Raw genomic sequence first — 10,986 nt, forward strand, 5'->3', positions numbered from 1 at the left:
GGGTGGGAGGTATTTAGAGTGGAATCTAGCTTTGAGGTGAGGTGGCTCTCACTCATGAGTGTTTGATGAAAGATGGGCCCTGTAAAGTCATGGCCAAAGCTACCACCAGGGCCCTAATGCATAAAAACCTTTAATGGCTATGTGTTGTTCTGAGATAAGGTCAAAAGGTGGTCTCCTTGGCTCTCTCTGTTCCACTCCCTGCTCCAGACCCAATCCCTCCTCCTCTGGCCAATGAGACTTTTTTCCCTTTGGGCTTCCAAGCACCTCCCCCAACTCATGTATCACTTCCGCTGTAGACATGTCCCTGGTGCCCTTTGTAGCACTTACCAGTTAAACAGGCTCCATGAAGGCAGAGACCAAATGTGTCACCCCTGCTCCTAATATATCTATACTGTTAATACAATGGTAGCAGATAGCAAGTGTTTGATGAGTGTTTGCCAAACAGAGAAGGAGCCAGTTGTGTGTCAGAACCTGCCTTTGTTATGGACAATACAGAGAAAATAGTCTGTCTTTTAGGAGCTCCTGACAGAACAGTGGAAGAATCAGATAGCTAACAGGCAGTTGCTGTGCTGTGGAATAAGTGTTCTGGCAGAAGAGAACCCAGGGTACTCTCAGAACACACGTGGGCCTGGCTGTCAAAGACAACTTCCCAGACAACAGGAAACTCAAAAGGGCATTTGGACATAGCCAGAGGAAAGGGAGGGGAAAGATGTTACCTGTAGGCTCCCTCTGCTGGTGGGTAATCATCCACCCAGGCTTTTCTAAAGAGGTACCTTCATGGCCACATTCTCATTTCTTGTCTCCTTACTTGTGGTCTCTTTGAGCTTCTATTCTACTCCTTCCAGGGGCTTATGGCACCTGCTTGCAAGCTTTTCATTTCTATTAGTTCACTGTCCCCTGTGGTCTCTGGTCTCTAATAATAATAAAATATATAAGCCAAAGAGCAAGGTGGTGCATCCATACAATTGGGTAGTGTTCCACAATGAAAAGAGATAATATCTCACATGGCACGTATGAACCTCAAAAGTACATCATATTAAATGAAATAAACCATATAGAAAAGACCGTATAATGTATGATTTCCCTGACAAAAGTTATACATTAAAATAATCCTTCAAAAAAGAATGTAGGCTTGTCCAGTGATTTAGGTCAAAATATTCTAAGTTTGTAATCTTGCTTCTATGAGTCACTACACATTTCAAAAACATTGAATTGTGTTTTTAATATCTGTGATTGTATTTAAATTATGGATTAATAAATCTAATAAAATGAATCTATAAATACACTTAAAGCATTGAACTTTTTATGTTATGCTTTTTTTAGATTCAGTTTATTTTGAAATGAATTCTTTTTTTTATTTTTTTTAACGTTTATTTATTTTTGAGACAGAGAGAGACAGAGCATGATCGGGGGAGGGTCAGAGAGAGGGAGACACAGAATCTGAAACAGGCTCCAGGCTCTAAGCTGTCAGCACAGAGCCCAACGCGGGGCTCGAACCCACGGACCGCGAGATCATGACCTGAGCCGAAGTCGGCCGCTCAACCGACTGAGCCACCCAGGTGCCCCTGAAATGAATTCTTAACATTAAACGGATCCTCTTAACATAGTTTTATGTGTACAATGTATTATTGTTGAATATAAGTAGAATGTTGTACAGCAGCTTTCTAGAACTTAGTATCTTGCTTAAATGAAAGTTTGTGTTTACATGCTCTTGGTGTCATGTATGAAATAATTCCCAAGGATAAAATCAAGAAGTTTTTCCTCTATGTTTTTTTTTCTAGTAGATTTACATTTTTAGGGATTTCATGTAAATCTTAATCAGCATATAGTTGTATTTCTGTATAGTATAAGGAAATAGTGGGATTTAATTCATTTACATGTCATTATTAAATTTCCAAAAATATATTTGTTGTGGAGCTTTAGCTTGGCCATGATACGCTCTTTAACCTACTGTCAAAGATCAATTGTCTCTATATGCGTGCATTAATTTCAAAATCCTCTTTTGTCTATCGTGTATGTACATATGCCAGTGCTACACTTTAGCCTGTAATATATATTGAAAAGAGGAAGTGTTATTCCCCCAATTTGTTTCTCTTTGTTCAAGACTGATTTTCATTTTGATTGTAATTTATGGTTCCAAAAAACTTTTAAGTGTATTTTCTTATGTCTGTAAAAAACAGTCATTGGGATATTGATAGGGTCTCTGCTGAATGTGTAATTTACAGTGTCAGTATGGACATTTTGACAATATTGATTAATCCAATTTATAAACCCAGAATATATTTCTAACTATTTCTGTCTTTTTCAAATTTTGCAATGTTTTACACTTTTCAGGGTACATACAATTATTTTCCTCCCTGAATAGGCGTATTTACAATTATTTTACTCTTGTTGATGCTGTTGAAAATGGGATTGTTTTTGTGATCTACTTTTCAGATATTTAATAGGTAGTATAAAGGTTTTAATGTGTTGACTTTGAATCCAGAAAACTTACTAAGTTTGTTTATTGATTCTAATTGTGGTTTAAGCTGGCTGCAAACAAATATTTTAAAATTTCCTTTCAGACTTGGATGCCTTTTATTTTTTTGACACAATTAATTTGACTAGCAATAACCATATGATATTGAATAGGAGGAATGAGAATGGGGAATTTCTTTCCTTATTAAAATTATACAGGAATTAAGGATTTTACACAGGAATTAAGTATTTTTAAATATTTTAAGTATTTTAAGTATTTTTAAAAGTATTTAATAGAATTATCTTGGAATATATCCAGTTCTGGGTTGGTTTATTGAAAGATATTTGATACTGGTACTGTTTCAATGATTATTATTGGGTTGTTCAAACTTTCAACTTCCTTGCAATTCAATATTGGTAGATTTTGTGTTTATAGGAATTATTTTCTTTATCTATGTTGTATAAGTTTTTGACATGACATTTATAATAATCTCTTATTATATCTCTCCTTCCTTACCTTCCTCCTTCCATTTATCTTTTCTTTCACTCTCTGTCTCAGTCCGGGAAAAAAAAAAACCTGAATCTGCTTATATTTCCAAGAAAAAAAACATATATCTTAACTTGATTGATTTTACTTTTTAAATTTGTTGTTCTCTATTTGATTTATTTCTGATATACACCATGTTAATTCCTTCTGCCAACTTAGAGCTCAGTTTCCCCTTTTGCAAATGTTGTGAGATGTAGGTATCTTGTTTATTAAAATGATTTTTTAATGTAGGCATTTTCCATCTTTACTACTTTTTTCATGTTGGATCCCATAGGCTTCAGTATGCTGTGTTTTAACTTTTTTTTTCGTGGTCTGGAGACAAATTTTCTTTTGTTGTTTTGTTTTAACCTCATGTTTGTTCGACAGTTTGCTGCTTAATTTTTATATAATTTTGAATTTTCTCTTTTCCTTAAGTTATTGATATCATTTTTCATTTCGTTTTTCTCAGAAAAGATCCTTGGGATAACCCCATTTCTTTAAATCACTTTATATTTGCTTTGTGACCTAGTATGTGATCCAATTTAGACAATGATATATTTAAGTGTGCTTGATAAGAAGATGTATTTTGCTGTTGTTGGGTAGAATGTTCTGTATGGGATTGATTCGCACATTTGGTTTATACCTTTTTCAAGTCTGATTTTTTTTTCAATATATGAAGTTTATTGTCAAACTGATTTCCATACAACACCCAGTGCTCATCCCAAAAGGTGCCTTCCTCAATACCCATCACCCATCCTCCCCTCCCTCCCACCCCCCATCAACTCTCAGTTTGTTCTCAGTTTTTAACAGTCTCTTATGCTTTGGCTCTCTCCCACTCTAACCTTTTTTTTTTCCTTCCCCTCCCCCATGGGTTTCTGTTAAGTCTCTCAGGATCCACATAAGAGTGAAACCATATGGTATCTGTCTTTCTCTGTATGGCTTATTTCACTTAGCATCACACTCTGCAGTTCCATCCACGTTGCTACAAAAGGCCATATTTCATTCTTTCTCATTGCCACGTAGTATTCCATTGTGTATATAAACCACAACTTCTTTATCCATTCATCACTTGATGGACATTTTGGCTCTTTCCATAATTTGGCTATTATTGAGAGTGCTGCTATAAACATTGGGGTACAAGTGCCCCTATGCATCAGTACTCCTGTATTCCTTGGGTAAATTCCTAGCAGTGCTATTGCTGGGTCATAGGGTAGGTCTATTTTTAATTTTCTGAGGAACCTCCACACTGCTTTCCAGAGCGGCTGCACCAATTTGCATTCCCACCAACAGTGCAAGAGGGTTCCCGTTTCTCCACATCCTCTCCAGCATCTATAGTCTCCTGATTTCTTCATTTTGGCTGAATGTGAGACAGGAAACCATCAAAACCCTAGAGGAGAAAGCAGGAAAAGACCTCTCTGACCTCAGCCGTAGCAATCTCTTACTCGACACATCTCCAAAGGCAAGGGAATTAAAAGCAAAAATGAATTACTGGGACCTTATGAGGATGAAAACCTTCTGCACAGCAAAGGAAACAACCAACAAAACTAAAAGGCAACCAACGGAATGGGAAAATATATTTGCAAATGACATATCGGACAAAAGGCTAGTATCCAAAATCTATAAAGAGCTCACCAAACTCCACACCCGAACAACAACCCAGTGAAGAAATGGGCAGAAAACATGAATAGACACTTCTTTCAAGTCTGATTTTTAAAACGATTATTATATATATTCTCTCTGGATGATATACCAATTATAACAAGTGGTTTCTTGAAGTCTACTATTATATATTCTGTTGCTGTCTATTTCTCCCTGAAGCTGTATCAATATTGGCTTTAAATATTCAGATGTTGGGGACATATGTACTTATAACTGTTGTATCATGCTATTGACTCAAACCTTTAATCATTATGTAATGAACTTGTTTTCTCTTGTGGCAAATATTGACTTCATGTGTATTTTAAGCATAACTGACTCCCCCTGTTTTTTACTACCCCTGTTGTCAACATTTGCATAAAATATCTATTTCTGTACCTTCACTTTCAGATTTATGTGTTTATAAATCAAAGATGTTTCTGCAAATAACATATTTTTTAGTTTGCTTTTGTTTCTTTTTCATTGAACAATATATATGTCTGCATTGATTGGCATAATTCTCCATTTACATTTAAAGAAAGTACTCAAATGTAAGAACTTATTATTTCCATTTTATTAACAATTTTCTTTATATTTTGTAGTTCTCTTGTTCCTAACTATGTTCCTCCTATCTTTCTTAGTGGTTTGATCATCTTTTGGTGATACAATTTGATTCTTTTCTCTTTAACCTTTGTGTATCTACTATTACTGTGTTGAAACATGATAGAAAACTATTATAGACATAAATGTCTCTTTAAACAGGTAACAAGATGACATCAATGTCCTTAAAATGCTGTGCACTACTATTAGTCCACTCATTTAAGTTCTGATACCAGAATTTATTTCTTACGTTGTGTATATTCTAAAGACTTTGTAGTTATTATTATTCCCAATACAGTTGCTCATTTTCTCGTGTACTAGTATTATAATTGATTTACCCAGCACCATAACTATTCCAATATTCTATTTATCTATATATTTACTATAACCAGTGATATTTTTACTTTCATAAGATCTTTTGTTGTTTTTCCTGTCCATTTATTTCAATTAAAGCTGTTGCTTTTATCCCATCTTTAAACCAGGTCTAGTGGTGGTACGTTGCATCAAATTCTGTTTAACGAGGGCAATTGTGATATCTCCTTGTTTAAAGGACAATTTTGTCCTATGTTTGATGGACAGTTATTCTGGTAATAATATTCTTGTTTGGTAGTTTTCTTTCCTCTAGGATTTTCCGCTTATTATTCCATTCTCCTCTTGTATTAAAGTTTCTAATGTAAAATCTGCTGTCTCACTTATAAGGGCTTGTTAGACAGTAATTTTATTATTATTATTGAATTATATTACATACAATGCTATATTAGTTTCAGGTTTACAACACATTGATTTAAAAATTATTTTCAATGTTTGATTCTCACTAATGTAAATGTAGTCACCATCTTTAATCATACAGTTTTATTACAATATCATTAATTATATTCCCTATGCTGTACTTTTCAAATCCCGTGACATTTATAGTATAACTTGAAGTCTGTATCTCTTAATCCCCTTTGTCTCTTTCACCAATCCCACCATCACCGCTTATGTGACAGCCACCAGTTTGTTCTGTCGATTTATAAGTCCATTTGGTTTAATTTTTTTTTTTAGTTTATTTACTTTTGAAAGAGAGAGACAGAGCATGAGCAGTGGAGGAGCAGAGAGAGGAGACATAGAATCTGAAGCAGGCTCCAGGCTCTGAGCTGTCAGCACAGAGCCAGATGCAGGGCTCCAACCCATGAGCAATAAGATCATGACCTGAGCCTAAGTCGGACATTCAGACATTTGGACATTCAGACTGAGCCACCCAGGTGCTCCTATTTGGTTAATTATTTGATGTTTGTTTTTTATTTGTACATTTTGTGTTAAATTTAATATAATGAATATGGTATTTGCCTTTCTCTGATGTATTCACAATACATGATACCCCGAAGGTCCATTCATGTTCTTGCACATGGCAGGGTATCATTATTTTTTATAGTTGACTAATATTCCACTGTACATATTAACCAAATTTTTATTCATTCATATTTGGATGGGCACTTGGTTTGCTTCCATGTCTTGGCTACTATAAATAATTCTGCAATAAACAAAATATTCACATATATTAGAATTAGGTTTTCATTTTATTGTGTAACTACTCATGGTGGAATGACTAGATCACTTTGTATTTCTACTCTTCTTTTATTGAAAACTCCATACTGTTTTTTATTGTGGTGGAACAAATTTACATTGCTGCCAACAGTGTATGATAATTTATACACTTTTTTCCATACCCTTGTCAATATTTATTATTTCTTACAATTATTTTAGTCATTAAAACAGGCCTGAGGTGATATCTCGTTGTGCTTTTCACTTGCATTTTCTGGACAATCATGCTGAGCAATTTTTCATTTCATTTCATTTCATTTCATTTCATTTCATTTCAATCTTTTCATTTTAGTTTTTGGTAGTGGATGTCTTCTTTGTAAAATATTCAGGTCATCTGCCCATTGTTTAAATCACTCTGTGTGTGTGTGTGTGTGTGCACGTGTGTGTGTGTGTGTGTGTGTGTGTGTGTGTTAGAGTTGAGTTAAGATCTTTGTATATTTTGATTATTAACCCGTGTTTTTGAAATAATTTTTGCGAATATCTTCTCCCATTTGGATGTGGTCCTTTTGTTAAATTTCTGGGTTTCTCTGTTGTGTGTGTGTGTGTGTGTGTGTGCATGTTGTTTAGTTGTGCACAATTTTATTTTGATTCAGTCACAATTGTTCATCTTTGTTTTTATTTTCATTGCATTCTAAGAGTTATTTATTAATACATTGTTAATGTCAAAGTCTAGGAGAATACTCCTGTTCTTTATTTATTTTAGGAGACTTATAATTTCATTTTATTCTATTTTTTATATTTTTATTAAATGTATTGTCAGTTTAGCTAACATACAATGTATTGTGTCCTCCTAGTTTTGGGGATATATTCCTGTGACTCATTGTTTACATACGACACCCAAGGCTCATGGCAATAAGTGCCCTCCTCAATGCCCATCACGTATTTTCCCCCTCTGCCTGACTCTCCTCCCCATCAAGGAGAGTACACATCAAGGGGACTCTCCTCCCCATCAAGCCTCAGTTTTTACTCTATATTTTAGAATATTTTATGGTTTGCTTCCCTCTCTGTTTGAAACTCTATGTTCCTCTTCCCTTGTCCCATGGTCTTCTGTTAAATTTCTCAAATTCCACATATAAGTGAAAACATATGATATCTGTCTTTGTCTGCTTGTCTTATTTCACTTATCATAATACCCCCTAATTTCATCCACATTGTTGCAAATGGCAGGATTTCATTCTTTCTCATTGCCAAGTAGTATTCGATCGTATATACAAACCATCTTTTCTTTATCCATTCATCAGTTTGTAAGGATTTGGGCTCTTTCCATAATTTGACTATTGTTGAAAGTGCTGCTATAAACATTAGGGTACATGTTCCCCTTGAATCAGCACTCCTGTGTCCTTTGGATAAATTCCTAGTAGTGCTATTGCCGGGTCATAGGTAGTTCTATTTTTAAATTTTTGAGGAAATTCCACGCTGTTTTCCAGAGCAGCTACACCAGTCTGCATTCCCACGAACAGTGCAAGAGGGTTCCTATTTCTCCACATCCTCACCAACATCTGCTGTTTCCTGAGATTTTAATTGTAGCCACCCTGGCTGGTATGAGATCATAGCTCAGTGTGGTTTTGATTTGTATTTCCCTGATGATGACTGATGTTGAGCATCTTTTCATGTGTCTGTAGGCCATGTGGATGTCTTCCTTTGAAAAGTTTCTATTCGTTAATTCTGCCCAACTCTTCACTGGATTATTTGTTTTTGGGTGTTGAGTTTGGTAAGTTCTGTATAGATTTTGTGTATAACCCATTGGCTAATATGTCATTTGCAAATAAATTCTCCCATTCCGTCGGTTGCCTTTTAGTTTTGTTGACTGTTTCCTTTGCAGTGAAGAAGCTTTTTATCTGGATAAGGTCCCAATAGTTCATTTCTGCTTTTATTTCCCTTGCCTTCAGAGACATGTCAAGTAAGAAGTTTCTTTGACTGACGTCAAAGAGGTTGTTGCCTGTTTTCTCCTCTACAGTTTTGATGGTTTCCTGCCTCCCTTTTAGGTCTTTCATTCATTTTGAGTTTATTTTTGTATATGGTGTAAGAAAGTGATCCAGTTTTATTCTGCATGTTGCTGCCTCGCTCTCCTAGCACCATTTGCTAAAGAGACTGTCTTTTATCTATTGGACACTGTTTACTACTTTGTCAAAGATTACTTGGCCATACATTTGTGGGTCCAATTCTGGATTATCTATTCTATTGAATTGGTCTATATGTCTGTTTCTGTGCCAGTACAATACTGTGGTGTTGATTACAGCTTTTAGTAGAAGCTCAAGTCCAGAATTGTGATGTCTCATGCTTTGGTTTCCTTTTTCAATGTTACCTTGGGTATTTGGATTCATGTGTAGTGCCATACAAAATTTAGGGTTGTTCTAGCTTTGAGAAGAATTCTGGTGCAATTTTAATTAGGATTGCATTGAATTTGTAGATTGCCTTGAGTAGTAGTGATGTTTTAACAATATTTGTTCTTCCACCCATGAGCATGGGATGTTTTTCCATTTCTTTGGATCTTCTTCAATTTCCTCCATAAGTTTTCTATAGTTTTCAGCACACAGGTCTTTACATCTTTGTTACATTTATTCTTAGGTCCTTTACGTTTCTTGGTACAATTGTAAGTGGGATCAATTTCTTGAGTTCTCTTTCTGTTGTTTCATTATTGGTGTATTGAAATGCAACCGATTGTTGTACATTGATTTTGTACCCTGCCACTTGGCTGAATTCATGTATTAGTTCTAGAAGCTTTTTTGGTGGAGTCTTTCAGGTTTTCTATGTAGAGTATCATGTCGTCTGAGAAAAATGAAAGTTTGAACTCTTGTTTGCCAATATGGATGTCTTTTATTTCGTTTTGTTGTCTGATTGCTGAGGGAGCCTAGGACTACCTACACTATGTTAAATAACAGTGGTGAGAGTGGACATCCCTGTAGTGTTCCTGATCTCAGGGGGAAAGCTCTCACTGTCCCCCTATTCAGGATCATATTAGTTGTGGGCTTTTCATATATGGCTTTTCTCATGTTAAGGTATGTTCCTTCTACCCCAAATTTCTTGAGGATTTTTGGTAAGAAATGATGCTAAGTGAAATAAGTCAGTCAGAAAAAGACAGATACCATATGTTTTCACTCCTATGTGGATCCTGAGAAACTTAACAGAAGACCATGGGGTAGGGGAATGGGGAAAATTATAAACAGAGAGAGAGGGAGACAAACCTTAAGAGACTCTTAAATACAGAGAACAAACTAAGGATTTATGGGCCTGGGGAGAGGAGAAAGTGGGTGATGGGCATTGAAGAGGGCACCTGTTGGGATGAACACTGGGTGTCGAAAGGAAACCAACTTATAATAAAGTATATTAAAAATAAAATTTTAAATTTAAAAATTAAAAACAAAGATGCTGTATTTTGCCAAATGCCATTTGTGCATCTACTGACAGAGTCATACGGTTCCTAACCCTTTCTTTTATTAATGTGCTGTTTCGCATTGATTGATTTTGTAATAGTGAACCAGACCTGCAGCCTAGGAATGAATCCCACTCGATCAGAATGAATACTTTTAGTGTACTATTGATATCAATTTGATACTATATTGTTGGGAATTTTAGCATCCATGTTAGTCATGGATATTGGCCTGTTATTCTCCTTTTTTGTGAGGTCTCTGTCTGGTTTAAGAATCAAGGTAATACTCACTTTATAGAATGATTCCAGAAGCTTTCCTTCTTTTTCTACTTTTAGGAACCTACCCTTCTCAAAGAAGCAATATTAACTCTGCTTTAAATTTCTGGTAGATTTCCCCTCAGAATCCAACTGGACCAGGACTCTTATTATTGGGGGAGATTTTTTATAACTGATTCAATTTCTTAGCTAGTTATGGGTCTGTTCAAACTTTCTATTCCTTCCCATTTTGAGTTGTTGTAAGTTGTGGGTGTCTAGGAATTTGTCCACTTCCTCTATGTTGTCCAGATTGTTGGCATATCATTTTTCATACTGTTCTACAATAATTGAATATATTTCTATGATGTTGATTGTGGGTCTATTTGGGACCCTCTCTATTCTTTTTGAGAAGTCTAGGTATAGTATTATCAATTTTGTTCATTTTTTCAAAAAGAAAAAAAAACAACTCTTTGGTTCATTGATCTGTTCTACTGATTTTTCTTGTTCCTTGAGATAGGAGTCGATTACAATGTATTTTCTTCTTAGGACTAACTTTGCA

This window comes from Panthera onca (genome assembly GCF_046562875.1).
Source record: "Panthera onca isolate mPanOnc1 chromosome E3 unlocalized genomic scaffold, mPanOnc1 haplotype 2 h2.Chr18_unloc_1, whole genome shotgun sequence".
In the NCBI taxonomy this organism is placed as follows: domain Eukaryota; kingdom Metazoa; phylum Chordata; class Mammalia; order Carnivora; family Felidae; genus Panthera; species Panthera onca.